Source organism: Python bivittatus, unplaced genomic scaffold (genome assembly GCF_059951505.1).
Source record: "Python bivittatus isolate LINGU-HERP-01145 unplaced genomic scaffold, Pbiv_v1 ctg000610_np1212, whole genome shotgun sequence".
Classification (NCBI taxonomy): domain Eukaryota; kingdom Metazoa; phylum Chordata; class Lepidosauria; order Squamata; family Pythonidae; genus Python; species Python bivittatus.
The window spans coordinates 18,065,057-18,087,531 of record NW_028277088.1 but is presented as its reverse complement, the minus strand read 5'-3'; the positions used below and the strand labels follow the sequence as shown (position 1 = coordinate 18,087,531).

Below are 22,475 nucleotides of genomic sequence, written 5' to 3'. Positions count from 1 at the left end.
CCAATGGCAGTTCCCCCATGGGCTGTAACGTATAGGTGAAAGGGGGGGCCAAGTTCGGTAGAGCCAGAGCCGGGGCCGTCACCAGGCTCCTTCGTAATTCTCCCCACTTCTCTGTGTCCCCGTCTGTCCATTCTACCCTGTCAGATGATCCTTTCAACTTCTCATACAGAAACTGAGCCTTGCTCAAGTACTCATCTATCCATAGCCGGCAATATCCTACTAGACCCAGAAACCGCCGCACCTCCGTTTTAGTATGAGGGGGCTTCAACTGCATTATCCCCTGTATCCGAGAAGGATCAATCAACTTCTCGCCCTTCCGGAGTACATGTCCTAAATACTTGACCTCCCTTTTCACAAATTGGACCTTCCCTTTTGACACCTTCAATCCTTCCTCAGCCAACCAGTTCAATAAAGCCACTGAGTCTTCTCTCACCTTTACTTCCTTCTCTCCAGACACCAACAAATCATCCACATACTGCAGCACCCGAGAACCCCCAGGGGCCCGGAACCCCTGGAGTTTCTCTTCCAATGCCTGTCCAAACAAGAGGGGGCTCTCGGTGTACCTCTGGGGCAGCACCGTCCATCTCAGTTGTTGCTTCAGCCCACGCCTCCCATCCCGGGACAGCGGGTATTGGGCTTGCCGCAAACCCGTCACCCCTGGTTTCAAGGGGATGCTAATTGGGGCGATGTGAAACCGACCCGCCCCCCCCTCCCCTGCCCATACCTCAGGGTTCACAACCTCCACGTCCGCCTCTCGCAACAAACACATCCTTTCTGCCTGTTCCACATTCCACAGCTCCACTACTAGACTACCCATTAGATCCCTTCCCAGCAAGTTCACTCTCGCCTGTGGGATCAGTAACACATCTGCAGTTACCTCCTTCCCATTCCACTCCAGTCTCACTCCCTCCAGTACGTCTGCCTTGACCAGAGAGCCTCCCACCCCCATCACCGATACCGACGTGCCCCGGGATTTCGCAATCCCTGGGATCGGTTGGCACAGCGATGTTCGAGAGGCTCCGGTGTCCACGAGGAACTGCTGTTCCTCACCAGTGGGACCCACCGTGATGTTTACCAAGGGTTCCCCGTGGGTCCCGGTTGGGGAACCATGACCCCCCTAGTCGTAAAGTGGGAAACTCCTCTCATGTTCTCCCGATGTTCAGCATTATTGGGATCCCAATTTGGGTCTGCCAGAGGGAATTTAGTATCTGCGGCCGGGGCATTTGGGACATTTGCATTCCTTTGCTCCCAAGCCCCGAGCGCAGCTCGCCAAATCTGGCCCCTCTCTTCTGGCGTATAGAGGTGGGCTAAAATGTAATTCAGTTCCCCCAGGAGTATTCCACCGGGCCGAGAAAAAGTTCCAATTGTTCGGCGGCGGTATGGGCGTTCTCTTGCATACGAGGGAGGGTCTTTTTTTTTTTTTAATTCCCTCAACTCACTGGGTTTGATGGGAACCGTTACGTAACTGGTGACGGTCACCCCCTGTGCGTTCGTTCCGTTCGGGACTTCCCGGACGGGGAAGGCACTGGCCGACCTTAGAATAAAGGGCAAGTTCTGAATGTCTTGGTTCAGCTGGTCCAGCTCTTTCCGCAGCCCGGGATAGGGTGGGGGCGCCGGAGGGGGAGCGGTAGGAAGAGGAGGAGGAGGAGGAGGTGGCGGCCCCCATTGAGGTCCAGTCAGCCAGAGGTCCTCCTCATCTTCCTGTTCTTTTTGGACAAAAATTTTGGCTAACTTGGGTCGAGGCCCCTCCCAATGAACATGGAACCAGACTTCCACATAGGGTTCCTGTGTTAACATTTTATGCTCCACAATGTAGTTTTTTTTTTTTTTTTTTTTTAGTTGGGTCACCCAGTAATTACTGGGGATTCCAAGAGTATCCCAATGATAGGGGAATTCGGGGTCCACTAGTGGATATTTTGGCCATTCTTTAGTGCACAAAGTTATCATGGTCGGTTTTTCCAGACCCCTGGTGAATGGACACAACCAGGGTGTCTCCCATTGTTGCAACAATTGTCCTAATGGAGAATCCGTGGGGATTCCCCCTACTGCGTTTTTCCCACTGGCCCCTGGCCTTACACTCTTACTCTGCGCCTTACCCATCCTTCCTGACTACGTTTCCCACCTTACAGAAGGTCCCGGACTCTTCTGTCCCCTTGCGGCGTCCAACGCCTCGTAACCACGCTAATCTCCCCGAGATTATGGGTAGGCTGTACTCACCAGACCTCCCGGAGGTCCCCTCGTCGGCCGACTTCCTCTTTACTTCTGTCTGACTGGCGATTGGAGTCCCGTCCTGGACCCGACTCCGGGAAAACGGGAGACACCTCAACGGGGTGTTACGGCCGATTACTCACCGGTTCCCCACAGTCCGGTCCACGTCGAGGACTCCTGGCTGGCTCGCCAATTTTGTCAGAAAACGACAGACACGGGTTCGGTTATCCAGTAGACAGAAGTTTTTATTGGGCACGTTTGCAAAGGTGGGTCCCTCCCGCAGCAATGGAGGAACCCCGAAGCAAGGTCTGACAGGTTTTTATACCCCCTATCTGTCCTCCCCCTCCTACGAGGGCTTGGCTCACAATCTCACCTTTTTACCGCCCCGGAGCGCCGCTAATTAACCGCAAAACCGCAGACATTCCACTTTCCGAATCCAATCAGCGCAATACACATTCCAATCCCCACTTGACCCGACAGCCGCCCCCTGCCGTTTCTCTTCACTCTGGTGCGAACGTGCCTCTTGCCTGCAGTCTTTCCTCCCTCCTGCCGTCCCTCTCCACTCTGGTGCGAGTGTGCCTTCTGCCCATCCTCCCTCCTGCCGTCCCCCCAAGGCTGCCCCATGGTGCACAGCGCTCTCCCCTAGCAAACATGGTTCGTTTGAGGCCCTCACTTCTCCCTGCCTTCTCACAATCACTACACATAGGGTTTTGTACAGTTTCCTTGGTAAGTGCTTCTTGCCAATTGGCTGGAGTGTATAGGCTTAGTAATTGCTGTTTATTTAAATTTGTGGATGAAGGATTTAAAAATAAAATGGCAAAACTTCTAGTTAGAAAGCTGCTGGAGGCCAGAGCACAAAGCTTTCTGTAAAAAACTGAGCTCTTCTCTAGGTATCACAGGAGGCCTGGTTTAGACAGAGTTCATAATGCCTTTCACACTCTATGTGAGAGAACGGTTTCATTTCTATGTGTGAAGATCTTTTTTATAAATTATTGTGGACAATTCCACTCAGCACAATCCTCAGCTAGCTAAAATGGCATGGCCCAGGAACCGTCTCTTAACCATGCCATTGCAGATTATTCCATACTTTTAAAAAATCCCCTCAGCACATAGAACATAGGAGGGAAAACATTTTCTAAAAAGTGTTTTTATTCAAGGTGGCGACCTCATGTAAACATACAGCCTTCTACCAGCAGTGGAAGTGAGGCTCTGATCCTGTTTTCATCACTTTCTGAAGGGTCCTGCTTTCTCCTATGTATCGATGGCAGTGGATAAAGTATCAGGATCTCCCAAGGGTTTCATCTTCTCGTCAAATATCCAAGAGTTACATACTACAACTGCATCTCTTACAATAGATCAGGTTTTAAAAGTAGCTCAGTGCAACCTACACTGGCATCTTTGTCGATGATTGGAGGCTTATTTCCTTCCCCCAGGCTTGAATTTGTGGAACAAGGGCCCGGCCTCGTCTGACAGGAAACCTGAGAATTCTGAGGCCAGAATACAGTAATATTTGGCCTTCAGCCAAGCCACAGAAAATCTGAAGTGTACAAATGGCGAAGAGGGAAAAGCTCTATTTGTATTCTTCTCAGTCCTGAAACAGCCGTAGCACCTTCCCTTTTCCATATATATCCCTTCAACTGTCTCCTGCCCTCTGCCGATCCTTTCCTTTTGCTATGTGACATATTCAGGACTCAGATCACTATTGGCAGCTGGGGAAATATTGGGGAATCCCACAGCATGTGGATGTGGGAGGGAGGGTCAGCAGAACATGGCTGCATACAAAGGTGTCTGTGGGGCAAGTTAAAATAGTTAAGATGCATAAAAGAGGGATAGCGTTTGATTGCCGGTCACAGCTCCCGCTTTGTCTTAGGTTTGCCATGCTGGAAATTGTATCAGAAATCAGTTTAAAGTTACTTATAACTGCTGTGAAGAAAATTGGAAGCCACTTCTTTGTATCTTTTTTCTTTCTTTTCTATTTTTCTCAAACTTTTCTTTTCCTGCACTTTTTTCTTTTTCTTTGATTTCTTTTTTCTTTCTTACTTTATACTGTTTTGTATTAGTTTTTATCTTCTTTTTTAAAAGTTTCAATAAAATCATACTAAAAAAGTCAGTTTAAAGTAAACGCATGACATCAATTTCAAGCAAGTGTCCTGATTTATGCATATGTCAGGGAGAAACTATTATGTTGGGATTCTACATAATTTGCCTAGATTAACCGTCCATGAAGGGAGTGCTGGCCAGTGGCCAGCTGTCATGGGGGGCTGCGTGATGAGCAAGAGTTGTCATGTGCATCATCGCACAAATCATGTGAATTATGTAAGTTGTGTCATTGGCAACTGGAATTTACATCATTAGCAAGATGTCACAATGCACCTATGATTGTGGCTTGTACCAGATGCCTATGCTAGCCACGGTGAGTGGTTCACAAAATATAGCAAGCCATGATAAGTTTGGTTTTGGCTTAATGTGTGAGCCCAGCCACTGTGATTTGTAAACCATATTTTTGGTTTAGTATGTAATTATATTGGGCTATGAGAATAATCTTGAAGAACAGAAGGAAGAACCGCAACCAAGACAATAGTCAGATAAAAGGAAGTCCAAAGCAGAAATGTAATTTGAGATAAGAGACTTGACCCTCCCTTGTTCTTTTGTAGATAAAGGCAGGGGTGGGGAGGCGGTTTCAGACTTGCAAGATTCTGTTACTGTTACCCTATAACATAGTGCATAACTTTGGTTTCCAAGTCTTGTCTACCTCAAAGGGCTGACAGTTATGAACCCAGCCAACTGTGGTTTCTTCAACAAACCATGGTTGTGAATCATAATTTATTATGGGTGAATGCTGTGTGAGACAGAGTGGTGCCGTTAGGTAATTTTAGGCTTCAGTCAGGCTCCTCAGTGACATGTGTATTTGTTGCTCCCCTCAATCTGCTGAGGGGGCTGGGTATCTCCTGCCCTCAGGCACCTCTGTGATGTCTACAGGGAGCTTTATGTCCAGAGGCAGCATTGCACAATGGGACTCGTCCAGTGGCAGCTGGCAAGACATAAAAGCAGCTTTTCCACTATACAGGCTCAGAAGTGCAGAATGAATCAGAAACAACCAATTGAAGGGTGAGGATGAGGGGAAAGTGGTGGGGTGAGTAAGGGGGAACTGCTTACCCACCCACTTCTCAACCCTCAGCTCTCTGCAAGCAGAAAGAGCAGGCACTACAGGCTGCCTTTTGAGAGAGACCTTGGCTGTTTGGTTCCCGTGATCAAGCATTAGGGAAGGAGAATATAGAAAGTGGAGTTTGGAGTTCCTCCCTGCAAAGGACAAAGTGGCTGAAGAAGTCTTCAAGGGTACTTGGAATCAGGCAGGCATCTCTGAGAGTGTCAGGATGGTTGGAGAGTCTTAACTTTGTTTCCCAGGATCCCCACGCAGAGTGTCAGATCTTAGAGGGAACTCCAAGGATCTACATCTGTATAAATTTGCCCTCCTTCAAACCATTGTCACACTTGGAAAAAAAAATGTCACCTATCTCCTGATTAAGACCTTGCTGTGTAGAGAGAGAGGATTCCTTAAAGTGGGAAAGGAAGAGCTGCTTGGCCCTGACATTTGCAGCTCACAACTGAGCTGTGACAGGGCTAGAAACTGAGGCATAGTCAGTGATAAGATGAGCCACTCTAAGGTCAGGCATGCTTTTGACTTGGGGAAGCAGTTTTTGTTTAGACTATGACAGCATTTTCCCCCTGGACAATGAGCTGTAAGTGATAAATGCAAATGTGTCCTTTCCCATCATGATAGAAAGCAACCTTTATTGGACTCTGTGAAGAGAAATTGCTCACTTCCCTCAAGCGGATGGCTGTAGACACACTGACCAGTTTGGATCTCATATGGGGAAACAAAAGCAGAGTTATTGTTCCCAAGGTACTTCATGGGGGATACATAGATCTCCAGATAACATAAAAAAGGTTGGAGTTAGCAAAATAATGTCTTTAAATGTTCACTGTTCTTGAAAAGCATTTTAAAAGCTGGTTCATGTATTGTGCTATCCTGTGGTTTGTTTGGTTTTGGCTTAATATGTTGCATGAGCCCAGCCATTCAATACATGATAACACAATGTATGGACATAGCCTCAAAATAGGACAGTTAGAAAGGAAGCCCAGGGCAATTTGTTTATCTATTTGTTGTTTGAAGGCTTTCCAGAGAGGTCCTCCAGATTTATGTATGATAATATTTTTGTTACAAGGGATGGACAAAGTTTGTCAATGCAGCAAAATAGTTGATAGTGATTATGCACTGCAGGTTAATGATAACCTGGCTTAGGTATCATCTTTGCAATCCATTTTAATACAGCTTCATGTCTGGTTTTGGAACAAAAACTGTCTTGGTCACCCTGCAGGATAACTTTTGCCAAGACAGAGGCGGGGAAAGTACAACTCTGTGAGTTTTCTCCGACCTCTCTGCAATTTTCATTGTATCCTGCTGGCTACACTGTCAGACGTGGAGGCACTGTCTTTCACTGGTTCCACCCCTACTTGAATGGTTGATTCCAGAAGGTGATGGTGGTGGAGGATTACTGATCCGCCCCATGTCAGATGCTCCAGGGGTCCACAGAGTTCTTTTTTACAGTATTCCATGTGTCAACATTTACATGAAAATACTGGAGGAAGTCATCTGGGTTGGCTGAAGTTATGTGGATGTTACTCAGCTCTATTCTTTCTTTTTAGCTAATGCAAGTGTGTGGTTAATGTGTCTGAATAATGGGCTGGATAAGGACTAGAACTCTGTCAAATCAGACATGCTGGTTGTGGGTGGTTTATTTGTTCTATAACTGGGGTTTGTACTCCCCTTAGGGAATCAGGTGCATAGTCTAGGGTACACTAGACCCACCAATATCATGGAAGACTTGCAGCCCGAGTGACTTGGAGTATTTTTTTAGCAGCTCAGAGTGATACCCTTAACTACCTCTCTATAGCTTTGTACTGCATTATTGCAATGAGTTGTACATGGCGCTGTCTTTGAAAATGCCTCTGAAAGTTCACTTAGATGACTGACTGGAATTCAGAAAGAATCTAGTAGTACCTTTTGTGATTAAGAATTAATTTAAGGCATAAGCTTTTTGACTACCAAAAGCTGTTCTCCTACAATGGCTGGTTGGGTTTGGCCAACGTGATCATGATATGCCTGTGGGTTTTATTCTTTTTTGTAAAGACCAATAGATTGCAATAGGTTGAGACATGGGTGCTGAAACAGCATTTTCAAATCCTAATTTGCATAGAAGAAAAAAATAGGGGATGGAGGTATCCATTGCCATCTGATTCCAAGTATTTCTTTAATTGGAGTCATCAATCAAGCAAATATGTTAGAAGTGGTGCTTTGATTTAGAAGCATGATTTCCTCCTCCTTTGTCTTAAAGAATGGGGGCAGCTCAGTGCATTTCAACCAGGTTCTTCAATCTGGAACAATGGAGTTTATGAGCATGTGCAGAAAAAGCCTGTTTAGCATCCAGAGCAAAGTGGTGTGGCTGCTCCAATTCAACCTATCAGTGCAGAAGCCTCTTTCTACTTTAATGGAAGCTTCATCAAAGTGAAGTTGGACCTGTCCCTCCAAATGCCACACAGCTAAAACAGAAAACCATACAGTACAATCTTTCTGTGACTGGACCACTTCTGTGAAATTGTATGAATTAATGCTTTGCTGTGCTTAAAAAAACAAAATCCAATAACACAGAGAATAACTAATTTGGAAAGATTAACATCGTCTACCTTGTCAACTTGTGACATGGGAAGGTGTGCAGTATAAACCCTCCATTCAGAAATGGAACAAAAGCTGAGGAAGAACTCGCAATATCAGTGGGATCTACAAACCTTCAGTGAGGCTAAATCACAACAAGATGTACTCCAGCACAATTTCACAAATAGTTAGATAAAGAATTTTAGTAACGTATCACCTCTTAAAATACAACAGATTTCTTCCTCCCATATCCCACTTCTTTATAAACAAATCCATAAACCATTGTTATTTTAGTCTCGATGTCAGCAAAAGTCCATTAAGGGGTACCAGAAATAACAACCTATCTATTTTAACTTTGATCAAATAAACCAACTTTATATTCCTTCCTTTTACTTCTAACAATCTTAATCTTTAGTCTACTCAAATGATGTTGTAGAACTTGATTTATTTTCATTTCTTCTTTGTCCCTTCTCAGAAGATTCTTCAAAGCTTTAACAAGTCTCTTTTGTAAGCTGAAAACAGAAAAATTATCCAGGTCACTCTTTTGGGTTATTGTATGTATGTCCTTTTAAACATCAGCCAGTTTCTTTTGTATGTTCAGTGCAACATCTTTTTCCATATCATTCTTGTAGCCTGTCATTTGTAAGTCCACTTTCAACTCAGTCTCTGTCTTGCCAGGTTAAACTTGTTCCTCTTCCATAACATTTTAGACATAGTCTCTCCATAGAGGTAGATATCATTGTTGACATTGTTAATATTAATTTCTAACTCCATTTTTCAAAAATATCCTTCAATATTTCTAGTGTTAGAATATTTTGCACCATTCTGTAACTGTTAGCCATGTTTATGTGTTCTTCTCCTTTAATTGAAATCTTTAGTTCCTGCTAGTGTCCAAAAAATTCAAAACAAAAGCATTTTCCTATGGAAAGGATTCTTTATAATTAATTCCAAAATCTTTTTTCAAATTTATCTAGGCTTTTAGTCCATTTGGAACTTTCTAAAATCAAAGCTTTAACCAACCTTTTGCTGTTTATTTAAAAAAAAAAAATTTAAGTTCTTAAGTTTGTAGTTAAAATTTTCTTTCATTAAGGATTGAAGGCAGACTCACCCAGTGTTTTCAGACTTGTCGATCCAAAGGCTTCTATGAGCTGAGAAGTAGTTAATAAGCAATTTCCAAATTTGATTAGAAAAGTAAGTATGCAAACTTAGTATCCTTTTAAAGGCACCAACTGCAGTTTGAGCAAAATGGCTATTCCCTCGTCTCCCAGTGCTCAAAACCTGTCAGAGACCACTGTCTTGCAGTCTCCTCATGAGGAGCAACTGTCTGGAGCACTTGTGGGTGATCTCCTGTCCTCTCTTTGTCCAGAAATGTTCGAAAAGTCTGTCTATTCACTGGCTCTTTGTTCTTCACCACGGTCATTGGCTCTGCTTTTTGTGGAACCATCTTCAGTCTGCCATTTCTTCCTCTGGAAGTTTATACTTGTTATGATGAAGGTTGGGAGTCACTTCTTTATATATTTCTTTTCTCTTTCTTTACTATATTCTTACTTTTCTTATTTTCTTTCTATTCTTTAAGTCTCCTATCTTTTTCCCTTTGCACCTTTTACTCTTTCTTTCTATTTTTCTATCTTTTAGTTTGTATTAATGTTTACTATTGTAAATATAATCTTTAATAAAATTACTTGGAAAAAATAATTAGATCAGAATAGGTGAACTTTTCAGACTTTTCAGGGTATATTTTGAATTTTGAGAGCATGATGTTGGTATTCTCACTTCATGGCTGCTACTCTTGAAAGAACTTGTTTCTTCACGAATAGCTGCCATTGTGGGATAGCAGTCAAAAAGCATCCATTTTCCAGTAGGTAAAGTGGTGATGATGCTCTGCGCTATGTCCTCTAGTCCCCTACTAACCCAGCATGCTCTAACTCAGTGTTTCTCAACCTTGGCAACTTTAAGATATGTGGACTTCAACTCCCAGGATTCCCCAGCCAGCATGGGGAATTCTCGGAGTTGAAGTCCACATATCTTAAAGTCGCCAAGGTTGAGAAACACTATTCTAACTCCTTGGTTACCTTTGCCTTTTGGAGGTGGGGTGTGGGATGGGGGTGAGATAGATATGCAAACAAAGCATGGGCCACTTGTGTAATTTCTTAAGAATTTGTAGGGCCCAATGTGAAAATTCTTGTGTAATTTTTAAGAATTTGTAGGGGCCAATGTGAAAATTCTTGTAAACAAATTTATACTAGAAGCATGCCAGTTTTCCATTTAAACATTTTCTTTTCATTTAAAGAATCTAAAAACACTGGGGCACGGCAACAAGCCTTGCAGGCATCTAAGGTAGTGTCCATGGATATTGATGCTCAACATTTCATTGTTTACACCTCAATTAAATTGTCAGATCACTGTTGATTTTGGAAGTAGATATGCTGATATTGGAGAGTAGAAATAGTTTTGCCATTTCAGCAGAGCTGAAAATGAAACATGAAACCTGAAACCTGGTTGAATGGATGAAATTAGAAATATTTTATAATATGACATTTGTTAGACAACCAAATGCTCTTTTGACCTCCAATTTTTAGGGGAAAAAAAACAGAGGGCCACAGTGGAGAAAAGATAACTGTGAGCAGAATCATTTAGTGGATACCTTAGTATCCACTAAATGATGAATTTGGATGGATCAAGTAATTTGTTCAAAGTGCTTTAGTAGTAAAAAAGAAAAAAATGAACACAGGCTACCTTTAATTGCACAATTCCCTTGTCTAATAAAAGCCATAGACTGACATGTGGGAAACCACTGTTTTTAAAGCCTGATTTAGAAATGGCTGTATTTCAATAGTAGGTTTGCAATTAGGTTGTTTTAGATGGTTTGAAGTTTGTGAACCTTCCCCAATAAAAAATCTTCATATTCAGAGCAGAGGAAGAAGACTCTCTGATAGAAACTGGGTGTTGGTTTATAGGACAACAAAGAAGAAAACCAAAAAGAGATTCGAAACACACTGTTGTACTACTTATCTATGGGGAACAGCAGTCTGACACCCACATACCTCTGAAGTTTTGCAAATAGAGCAATAGAAAAGAAGAGAACAGCAAGATTTTTTAAATGTGTGTGTTAACTAATAGTCACAGCATTATTTAATATTTCTTCACTAACAGAAGCTGCAAAATTAATATTGCTTTGATTAGCTTCTAAACTATATAACCATAGTACTTTAGCAATATGAATGTTAGTGCTGTGTAATTCAAAGACGGTACTCCTGAATGCACACAGTGAATTCCAGAATATTTTACAGTTACCCTTTGTGGTTATTTCTAAGACTTTCATTCCTCCCACTGGGAAACGTGCCTGAGATCACAGAATTACAGAGTTGGAATTACAGATCTTGTCCAATCCCCTGCCCTGTGCAGGATCCACTTTCTCAACCGGGGTTCCACAAGAGGTTACTAGGGGTTCTGCAAGAGATTGTGAATGAAAAAAAATAAAAAATATTTTAACAACTTTGTGCACCACACAATACTAGGCTCACAGAGATGGGAATTTTTATGCGCCACAGTTCAGCTGCTGGCTGTCACTTTGCTGCTGTTGCAAATGTAAAACATAGATTGTGTGGGTTAGAAGTGAATTGTATGTGAAGTTCTCACATTTTTTGCAATTTCTATGCATGGGTTCCCTGAGACTTGAAAATTATGTTCAGGGTTTCTCCAGGGTAAAAAGGTTGAGAAAGACTGCACTAGAGCATCTCCGATAGATGATTTCTCAGTCTATGTTTGAAGCTCTCCAGTAAAGAACTTACCACTTCATGTGGAAGCCTGTTCTACTGGGTGACATCTTGTACACTCAGGAAGTTCCTCCTGAGGCCTAGCTTGATATTCCTTATAATTTTAAATCATTGGTTTTGGTTCTGCCTTCTAGGCAAGAGGACATAAGTTCAATCCCTCTTCTATGTGACAACTCTTCAAATATTAGAAGACTGCTATTGCATCTCCCCTTAGCATCTTTTATGTAAGCTAAAGAAACTCAGACCCTCATCAAACTTGTTTTCCAAGACCATTTGCTATCTTGATAGCCCTCCTCTGAACTTGCTCCAATTTGTCACTGGCCTTTTCAACAGTGGTGACCGGAATTGGACCCAGTATTCCAAGTGAAGCCTGATCAGGGCAGAGTAGAGTGGAATCAGAGTTATGCAAATCATTAATAAGGGATATATATCTGTGGAGTCCTTGGTGCTCTCTGAGCTAGATTGTTTGATTGCAGATGCTTCATTACCTAAGTAACATCATCAGTGCTAGTGGCTATGGGGTTCGCTCACTGTTTATATACAGTAGCTTGCTCTGCCAGTGTTGATGGGAGTGTGATTTTCTCCTTGGTAGTTCCTTGATTAGGGTATTTTTTTCTGCTTGTTTGTCTGGTGTTAATCCCTGTTTATCTGGGTGTAGGCTGCTGGAGAGGATGTATTCTGATCTTTTTGTTTCCTTCTTAGCTTTCTTATTGTCTTTTTTGAATGGTGTGTAAATGTGGTTTATCTCTATGTGTCTATTGATGACTGATGTATCTGAGTGCCAAGCTTCCAGGAATTCCCTAGTGTTTTTGGAGTTAGCTTGGTCTAGGATGCTCACTAGACAATCAAGCAGAAAACAATATCCTAATCAAGGAACTACCAAGGAGAAAACCACACTCCCATCAACACTGGCAGGGCACTTTATACTGTAAATAAAGAGGGAGAAAACCCCGCACCCACTAGCATTGATGTTACCTAGTCGGGTAATGAAATGTCTGCAATCAAACAACCAAGCTTACAGAGCACCAAGGACTCCACAGTTCAACCCTGAGCTACATATATTCTCTTCTACTGGATATATATTTTGCATCTGAGCTTGTAGTTTGTATAGAGATTAAACAAAAGTCCACTACTTTACAAAGCCTTACTTACTCAGACAACATCGTGCCTTTTGAAGCTTGGAAGGATATGCTTGACTCTATATCATGATCTGCCCTACTGAAAACTCACTTTAGAGATGAAGCCATTTCCTTGGAGATCAAGGAAATTTATTACCTACAAATGTAAGACAAATGTGACTACTTCTATTTTTTAATGGATATAATTGCACTTGACTTTGGTTGTGATGAGAAAATGTGATGAGACAGGTACATCTATCAATATAGCCTCCTGTGTTCTTCATACCAGAAACTCTCTGTGACTGATCACAGGATCAAGCTACAAGTTACAAAAAATACTTTTCTAAAGCATGCTTTAAATTAAATGCCTTTAAGTTGACAAGGAAATAGTAATTGGGCTTTGCTCCAGAACATGCTGTGATCCAGGTTATGGTCCCTTGCCAATATTCTGTCAAAACCTACTCCCTACTCCTCTCCCAGGAGTGATCTGAACTCTTCAGAAGTAGTTTATTGCCAGAATAGAGGTGGGTGTACAATGTTTGATAAGAACCTGGCCTGTGGCCTTAACTCTGATCAGAAGCATGTTCTACATCCTGACTTTACAGCTTTTTCTTCAAAATAAAAATCAACATGTCATTCTGGCTGTAAATTTTCTCAGTATGTGTCTTAATTAAATCCTTTCTCTTTTTCTTTATCTGGCATATTTCTAGAGCAGAAAGGGGGATCGGTGGCCATTGGGTCACTTGCAGCTCCCAGTCATATTTTGGGAGCTGACAAAAGCATGCCACCAAAAGTCACATCCTTTCTGAGTAACTCCCCTCCCAAATTCCTCCCCAAAAAACCAGATTTTCAGTTCTTAGTTCTTCAAGGATGTCACCACTTTGAAACTACAAACAAAGGCATGACCTATGGCCTCCCCAAATTGGACATCCTTGTTTCTTAATAGAAGCATTTATTAGGCAACTGCCTCTTTGAATGGTGGATTTGTGATCTAGACAATAATGTCTTCCACTTGTAGTTCTCCTCTGCTTTCTCACTACTTCTTTCTATACCACCACAAAATATAGTAAGAAACCATATTCCTTTAAGGAGGCAAAGGGAAGTTACCTTTTAATGATTTTGACTAATAATGCTGAGTGTCCTTCATTAGAAGCATCCCTGTTATTTTCATCTACTCAAGGTCCCCCCCCCACCTTCCAGCATTATTTTTTAAATCATTATTGCATTTTTAAAAAAAAGTTTATTGGTTTGACTAATTTGGCAGACAAGGCAGAAGTAAGGAAACAAAACATGGCTAGGGAATTGAAATATGAAGTCCAGCTGTTAAAATCAAAATTGTTTCCATCCTGAATATGGTACTATTTTATGCTTTAAATTGGCCCAGTAAAGGTTCCATCTTGCTGTAGGGATTATGATTCCCTACAGATATGTTCAATCTGTCCCGCTATCATTCCTTGACCTCTTCAGACTCTCATTCAATTTCTAGCAATTGGCTTTCATGGTTTCCAATCAAGATCTCAATATTCTGAAGTAAAAAATGTGAGGGAAACTTTTTAGGCTGGGGGGGCACACTTTTTTTTTTGAGGGCTGAGGCATGGCTATGATGCAAAATAGGTAATGTATCATACATCAGAAAGGGCCAGATTCCTCCCCCCATTTTTTGCAGGGCCAGAAAAGGAAAGGGTGCAGAGGAAACCTAATTTAGGGTTTATATTATCATTTTTCAGCAATGGTAGTAGTTAGAGCCTTTGAGAGCCAGAAAATGGAGTTTAAGGAGTACAGGTAGACCTCAGTCCTCAGGCTGCACCCCTATTCTAAAACTCTCAAAAGTGATGGGGAAAAGGCATTTATTCATTAACTTGTAATCAATTCTAAGTGCTGATTCACTGGACTGACAAGCAGAAAGATCCACATTGCTGACGGAGGCAGGTGCTTTGCACTGTTGAACATTTCTGCCATTTGGCCGCATGGAAGCTGCAGCAACAGCACAGGCTGCACGTTGAACTTCCGAATGTGGCGACACACTCTGCTTCACCTGTTAGGAGACCCTTGGCCCACCAATTCCCAACATGGGTGAGAGGCCACAAACTGCCATGCTGCCTGCCAGGCAGATGAGATCCAATGGGGGCTTCTGAGCAACACACCAGAGAAGATTGGCATTAATTACTGGCTCGAAGCACGAACAAAAGCCAAGGAGCAGAAAGATGTCCCAATGTGGCAAAACAAACATGTTGACAATCTGACACTAGCTTAGGCTGACTGATCCACAGTAGCTAGTGGCTGTCTCTATCCAAAGTCAATCTGTACTGCCAGACTGGGAGCATCTCGCCATTCAGAGTGACACCTCCCTTGTGCAATAATTAGGATATTCCTGTATCTCATTTTTTTGTCTAGAGTGAACCATTTGGGACATTCATTTCAAAGGAAGCAACAAACTGTTGCAATATTTTCACCAAATTAAGCTGCCTGGTTTTTAATTGATTTGGAGGTTGTATTTCATGACTGTTTTGTGTGTGTGTGCGCATGTATGTGTAAACACACACTCACACACAATGGGAAGATCAGTTGACTTTTGATGAAGCCATAAAAAAAGAGGCTTAACATTTCTAAAGCAGAAACTACCAGCTTGCTCAGAGTAATGACATTGCCTCCTTCTTTGCTCTGTTAAATTGTTAGAACATTTCAGGCCATTTTGAACAAGAGAAGCCTGATGATATACATGTGAATAATCTTCCATTTTAGGGTGGAAGTGTCAGAATTTGGAGGGAAAAAGAACAGCAGAAGAGACTAAAGTTCTCTCCCTCTCCCCCCCCACCCCCATTTTTTCCAAATTACTTTACTAACTGCTTTCTTCCTGAAAAGTTTAAGATGTTAATTTCTCATAGGGGAGAAAGGAGAGCAAGGAAGTCAGATCTGGATAAAAGGTGGTATCATGCATCCTGTGCTGTGTCTGTCCCTTCCCTATACTGAAAAGGGTTTGAAAATGAACATATACATGCAATCTAACTTTGCAGAACTATGGTTTACTTTCTCAAATCCAACACAGTGCTCTTAGGTTAGAAAACTGTTAAGCAGATTCAAGTGATGTTCCATTCAGAATGGCTAGAAGAAAAAGGTAGCTTAAAAAAACTCCTTGGTTTAGCTTTCCTGATTGATGATGGTTCTTTTTTTTAAGGCATTAAGATTTCGACCCAGTCGGTCCAAGGCCTGTGTTTTGAAACACAAGGTTTCAGCTTGCTTTTGATGCCAAATAAGAAAACAGGATTTCTGACTGCAACCTGATTTGCCCTTAACTATGGCAGAGAATTGTTTTTGCACTTTCAAGAGCCGTTCCGCTGAAGTGAAGCTGGAACAATTTGCACATCAGTATTTTAAAATACTTCCTTGCCTGGAGAAAAAGGAGGTGATCATCATGTTAATGTACTTTTGTTTCTTTAAACCCAACTTTTATCTCCAGAATAGATTATAAAGCAACACTGCAGAGATTATAAAGTATTCCACACCCAGCAACACTTCATGTACACAGTCCAGCAATGTCTCTCTAGTTCAGTGTTTCAGTTTTGTATAATAATTTAACAGAAAGAATACAGCTATTTTCCAGCCAAGACCTGCTGCTGAATTGAACTGAGTCTTTTCATCTTATTTTTTGAAGAAACCATTCCTTTGCTGTATAACTGTTGTTCTGCAAGTAAGCAAAACTGAACCAATTGTGTGCCCTGTATCGGGCTTGTTCATTTACATAATTCAGGTCAATAATGGATCAAAGTCTTGACTTGCCCCAAACAGGAGAACCAAGTACTATACCTAGATTCACTAAAAGAAGAGGATTTATCGTTTGAGCCTTAGCAGCAGAGGCCATATTTCAGGTTAAAAAAAAAATACTATTTCTCATATCACACACAATAATATGGCAGAGCTAAAAGGGAAGTTTATGTAGAATAAATGTTTGGCAGGGAAAACAATACAAGAAGTTTTCTCATAACAAGCCAGACTACTTGTTTCCCTAGCCCAATGTTATTGATATGGATAGCCACTGTGCAGGACACAGGTACAGACGTTAATTCCCATCACGGTTTGAGAGGGCAGGCAGGCATTGAACCTGGGACCTTCTACCTCACATTTATGTTCTTACCACTTTTCTGGCACCTCCCTGCTTTTCTGCCTGCCAATTCTTCTGTAGAAAAATAGTATGAAGCCAGCCAGCTTCAAAATCAAATCAATGAACAAGTATAATGTTTTTGACTCATTTGTTAACTGGGTTCTCTTTATCTAGTTTTAAGAGTTGTGTGGAGAACAGATCATGCTTTAGGTCATATTTATGTAGAAATATTGACAATTCAAAAACTTTCACAAACTTTTAAGCACCACTCTAGATGGTTTCACCACCTGTGATGCCTTCTTCCTTCGACAGTCACTGTAAGGCAATTTCTACCATCATTAGGATCATCTAAACCATTGTAACAAAATGAAGATGTGGCTTACAGGTGAGTCATGGCTGGCTGAAGACATATCCACAAACAAGGGAGACGGACAACCACAGTGAAGAATGAAGAACCGGCAAGTAGACTGGTCCTTCAGAACTTCTCTGGAAAAGGAGAAGACAGATTGCCCACAAGTGCCCCAAATGGCAGCTCTTCGTGAGTGGATTGTAAAATAGTGGTCTCCCGTGGGATTGAGGGCTAGGAGATGAAGGGAGATGACATCTTGCTCTCAACTGTGGCAAAGACTTCAAAAAGGACACTAAGCCAGCTGCACTTACTTCCTAATCACTTTTGGAAATAATCTATTTAACTATTTCATGGATATTAGAGACCTTCAAAATGCCGAGTTTAATTTGACAGCTGGTGAGTTTTACCTTCTTTCTTTGATATAAGGAATTTTAAATAGAGACTTTAAGAGATTAAAAACAATATGTATTTGGCAAAAAGCAAAAAAAATTGATTTAAGAAAGTTATAAACTGAGTAGGAGACCAGAGGAATTTGGAGCATTTGTACTTTTGCTGTGATTTGAAAAAAAAAAAAAAAAACTTAAATAACACACCCATGGGAAATGACTGAGATGGAATTAAATCCATTATTAGGAACTGAGATCCTTTGAATGTTGCAAATGGACACTAGAGGGGACTAAAGGACCAAGCAGAAAAAAGGGGGGGGAGGTGCATCTATCAACATTCAAACTAAGGTTTTAAAACAGCTAACTCTGGTATAACTTTTGAGTTACTTAAAGAGACCCTTGAAAAATGGACTGAGATATTAAGAACTAATATCTTACAAATCGTACAGGTCCCAATGGTTAAACCTTTGGAAGATGTTAAGGAAGATTTTAAAAACCAATTTTTACCTGACACAGATATAATAGAACTTGAAAGTATGGAATATAATAAAGCTGAAAAGATTACTAAAACAGAAATACAAAAGATAAATCAAGAAAAGGACTTGAACAAGGAGCAGTTGCAACAGGAAATTCTCTCTCTCTCTCTCATATGTCACCGCCTATCTTGTTGAAGAGCGACTCTGGGCAGTTTACAAAGGAGATAAAATCAATTAAAATACAATATAAAAACAATCTTAAAAATAATAAATACATTCCAAGAATGATGGTATTGGTGAATAACTCAGGAGTGACATCAGGGCGCCAGCCACCCCCAGGATTAAAACTCTTATCACCCCATGCAAGTTGGCAGGGCAAGGTCTTAAGTCTTTCCAGAAAACCAGGAGGGTAGGGGCCTGCCACACCCCTGGGGGAAGAATATTCCAAAGTGCGGGTGCAACAGCAGAGAAAGCTCTCCTCCTGGGCCCCGCCAGCCAACATTCTCTTGCTGACAGGGCCCGGAATACACCCTCTCTGCCTGACCGGATGAGACAGGTGGATGCAATGGGGGTGAGACAGTCCTCCAGGTAAACTGGACCCATGCCATGTAGGGGTTTAAAGGTGATAACCAACACCTTGAATTGGATCTGGATGATGCTTCTTTACTGGATTTACAAAGTAGTTTGGTAAAGGATCTGAAGATTTTTTTGGAATGCCAAAGATTGATGAAAGACCAAACCCTGGAATGAATTAAAGGTCAAGATTGTGAAGCGCAAAAGGAAGGAGGAGGATTATTTGATCAGGGATAAATTATCTGACATTTCGGGTAGCTTCTAATGGACTTTTTGCTGAACCAGGACTGAAAAGATGATTATTTCTGGATTGCATATAGATATGAGTTAGGCTATGTGAAAAAGAGTTTTTTGTTTGTAATTTTAAAAGAGGGTGAAGAGTTATGTTAGCTTATGCTTGGTGTGATGAAAGTTGGAAGCCACTTATTGTCTTTTTCTTTTTGTCTTTTATTCTTTCTCCTTTTTCTTTCTTTCCCTTGCATTTTAAAAAATTCTTTCTTTCTCTCTTTTAGTTTAGTTTGTTTTTACTATGTCTACTAAAAACTTCAATTAAAATTATTATATAAAAACATAACAGATGAAGATATAAAACACTGTTTTATCAGACAGATAAAAGATGATCAGATCAGGGCAACATTCTATGTATTGCATCCTCTTTTTGTCTTTTTGTCTGTAAGGCATTCCTATTCCAAACAATAGGAATGCCTTACAACAAATCGGATCATTTACTCATCTTGCTAAGTACTTTCCACATATTCCTTGCCCAACCTGTGTAGTCTCCAGATGTGTGGACTTCAACTCCCAGAATCCTCAGCAATGACTTTACTGGCTCCAAAATTCTAGAAATTGAAGGTTGCACAGCAGAGGGTGCCCAAGTTGGACAAGGCTCTTCTATGCTGAATAATATCACTTCAAGAAATCAGGCAGGAGCCTACTGACCCATTTGAAAATGACAGTGGATGAACTAGGAACATTTACAGACCAAGGATAGATTGTACTATCTAGTTACAGATCAAACCCAAATTCTTTTACTTGCAAAGAATGGTTAACACATTACATTAAGTTGTGGTTTGTTTAATCATGCTTTGTTAAACAAACTATAATGGCCTGCTTTAGACATTAAAGCCAAAAGCCTAACCAACCCTGTAATAACTTAGTATATATCACTGAGCCACAGCCCTTCCATAATCATTCTAAGCATATTAGTGTATAGAGACAGTCGTATGTTCATATAAAGCTACCTTCATTATCAATTTGGCCAGTTAATGTTGGTGTCTGTAAATCAACTGCTTCAAAATCTTTGGCAAAGATACAGTCAGATGAGGCCCTTCAAGCTGGAGCTATCAAGGGCTGTCAGTTCTGCCAATGAGCAATGGCCCTTCCTTTAAAGTAGCCTTGATCTACTCAATGGGGCAATTCGATTCTGCATTATGATAAATTCTATTTAAAGAGGGGAACTTTACCCCCATATCTTGTGATTTATGAGAGAAAAAGCACTGCCTCCTAGAATGAAGGAGACTTGTCTTTTAGCGATACATAAGCTGAAAAGAACAGCAATCTGTGGGCAATTTGTTGCAACTCTGACAGGGTCTGTTTTATGTCATATCAGCCTGCTGGAGCATCTCACTTGCGTGGCAGAAACAAATGTGTTACCAAACCAACTCTGCATTTTATCAACTTCAGTACATGTATCTTATTTCCCAAGCAGATATTTTAAACATTTTATTCCTCTAGGATTTAAAAACTTGAGATTTTACTATTTTAAATCTGCTTTTAATGGCCACTCCTAATTTTACTTTGTTTGAATGTTGGCTTTGAATATAATTTATTTTGTTGTTAGTTGGATTTAGGTATGAACACTTGGAAACCATTTACCAAGAAGAAGTGCATAGAATGAAATGACAGCACTTGGATTTGGATGATATAAAAATCCAATAAATAAACAAACTACTGAAACTTTTTTGGCATCTATTAAAGCCCCAAAGAAACTAAGTTATTTTTTAGACTTCTCTTTGCCTTGGACTAGTCTGCCAAAATTTCTTACTAAATAAAAGAAACAAAAGAAGAGCAGTCCATGGAGTTTTTGATTTATCAGTTCTTTCTAGAGAGAAAAAAAGGCAATCTGTAGCATCCTAAGAACTGCTGAATCTTTCAGCATCACCAGCCAGCATGGCCAATAGCCTGGATGTTATATGGTTAGCAACACCTGTAGGGCCACACATTCTTCATACTTGTTCTGTTGCAGGTAGCTAACCCTGGGATTTGGAGTTACATTCCATTCAATCCTCAGGGTAAGTCCCCATTTATTCTTACCCATTTTGAAAGCCATCTAAGCTACTGCTAATTACTAGATTTACCCAGTATGCATTGTAGGAAACAGTACTTTCTTTTAAACTACTGTTGTTTCTTGAATTTTTTTTGAAATTCTTGGATGAGAAAATAGGTTTTTCTTAACCAATTGGGGAAATTGGTGTTTTAAAATAAATTCAAAGCAAGTTATGAATGGCATGGGAGCGACATATTGTTGCATAAATGTTTGTAATTATAAGCATGTGGTCATTGTGATGAATTTCTGACTTTTAAGTGGTAAGTTCAGTCTCTTCAGATCATGTGGGTTAATCTGAAAAGCCAGAGAGACAGAAACATATGTGGCTGATACCTTCCTGGTCACTGTGAGGAAGTCTCAGTGCTCTGACTGCAGATCTTTGGCTATTAAAGAGAACAAAAAAAAGGGGGGAGGATGCATATTTGGAACATAATATACCACTAGTATTTTTTTTTTTTATAGATGACCGTATAGCAGAATTAATTGCAGGTGTTTCCTGGAGTTATTCATGTCACCTGGCTGCAAATCAAGAACATGTTAAGTCCTATCACCTCTAGTTCTGATGATATCCATAGGGAATATAGGAGAAGCACAACAATTCCTCCTGTGGAGTCAGCAGCAACTCTTTTCTCTACTAGGAAAATGCAGAAGACAAATATGGGGACAATCCATTGATTAGTCATTGCAGAAAAAAAGCCATCCCATTGGAATTATTCTGTCTCACCCCCATTTTTTCTTCACAGAAGTTGTTCATCTGTGAAATAAGCTTTAAATGAAGGAGGAAATATGAGAAGTAAAACTGGATAGAAATAGGACTAAACCAAGTATCTGAGCAGGACTAACATTTTCTGTAAATATATGGCATCTCACAAATGTTTGTTGTCCAAAGGAAAAATTGAATGAGCTACAGTGGGTTATATATACACTTTACTGTTAGAGCCTTGTTCAGAACTCCATCTTCTGCTTTAGAGCAGACCTTGGTTTCATGCCATGCATTTACAGTGGAGATTGCTCTAGACATCTTATCACCAATATCCCTCCCTGCTGTGAATCTTTCAACTTGTAGGATTTTAATGAAGATTTTATTCTTTAAATACTGCACAATCTGCATAGTATTGAAAAAAATTATATCCAGCCATATATATTTATTATGCTTTATAAGCTCATATGGACCAACCAACCATTTCAGCAGAATTGCATTGTGCGACTAAAGCTTTATAGGCACATTTTCAGGATGACACATAATTCCATTTCCATGGACAACTATCTTCTCTCCTTCTTAGTAAGTTACCTTCAAGTTCCATTTTCCAAGAAAGGGAAGGGCTCCTTAAAAATCTTCTTTCAATTTGTCATCAGGAACTTTGAATGGGTCTCAATTTCAAGTTTGTCGTAAACATTAACTGTATTTCACGGCATAATATCAAGGCTTGGGGAAGATATTTCATCAACTG

General features: G+C 40.8%; 1 protein-coding gene across 1 annotated transcript in view; it reads right to left on the bottom strand.

Annotated features, from left to right (window-relative positions):
• Nucleotides 1-22,077: 22,077 nt before the first annotated feature.
• PIP4K2A (phosphatidylinositol-5-phosphate 4-kinase type 2 alpha) overlaps nucleotides 22,078-22,475 on the bottom strand; it is a 67,563-nt gene continuing 67,165 nt past the window's right edge. Inside the window, exon 11 of the transcript XR_003085616.2 lies at nucleotides 22,078-22,472. The gene's annotated coding sequence lies outside the window, so the exon portion shown is untranslated. The remainder of the gene's footprint in view (nucleotides 22,473-22,475) is intronic.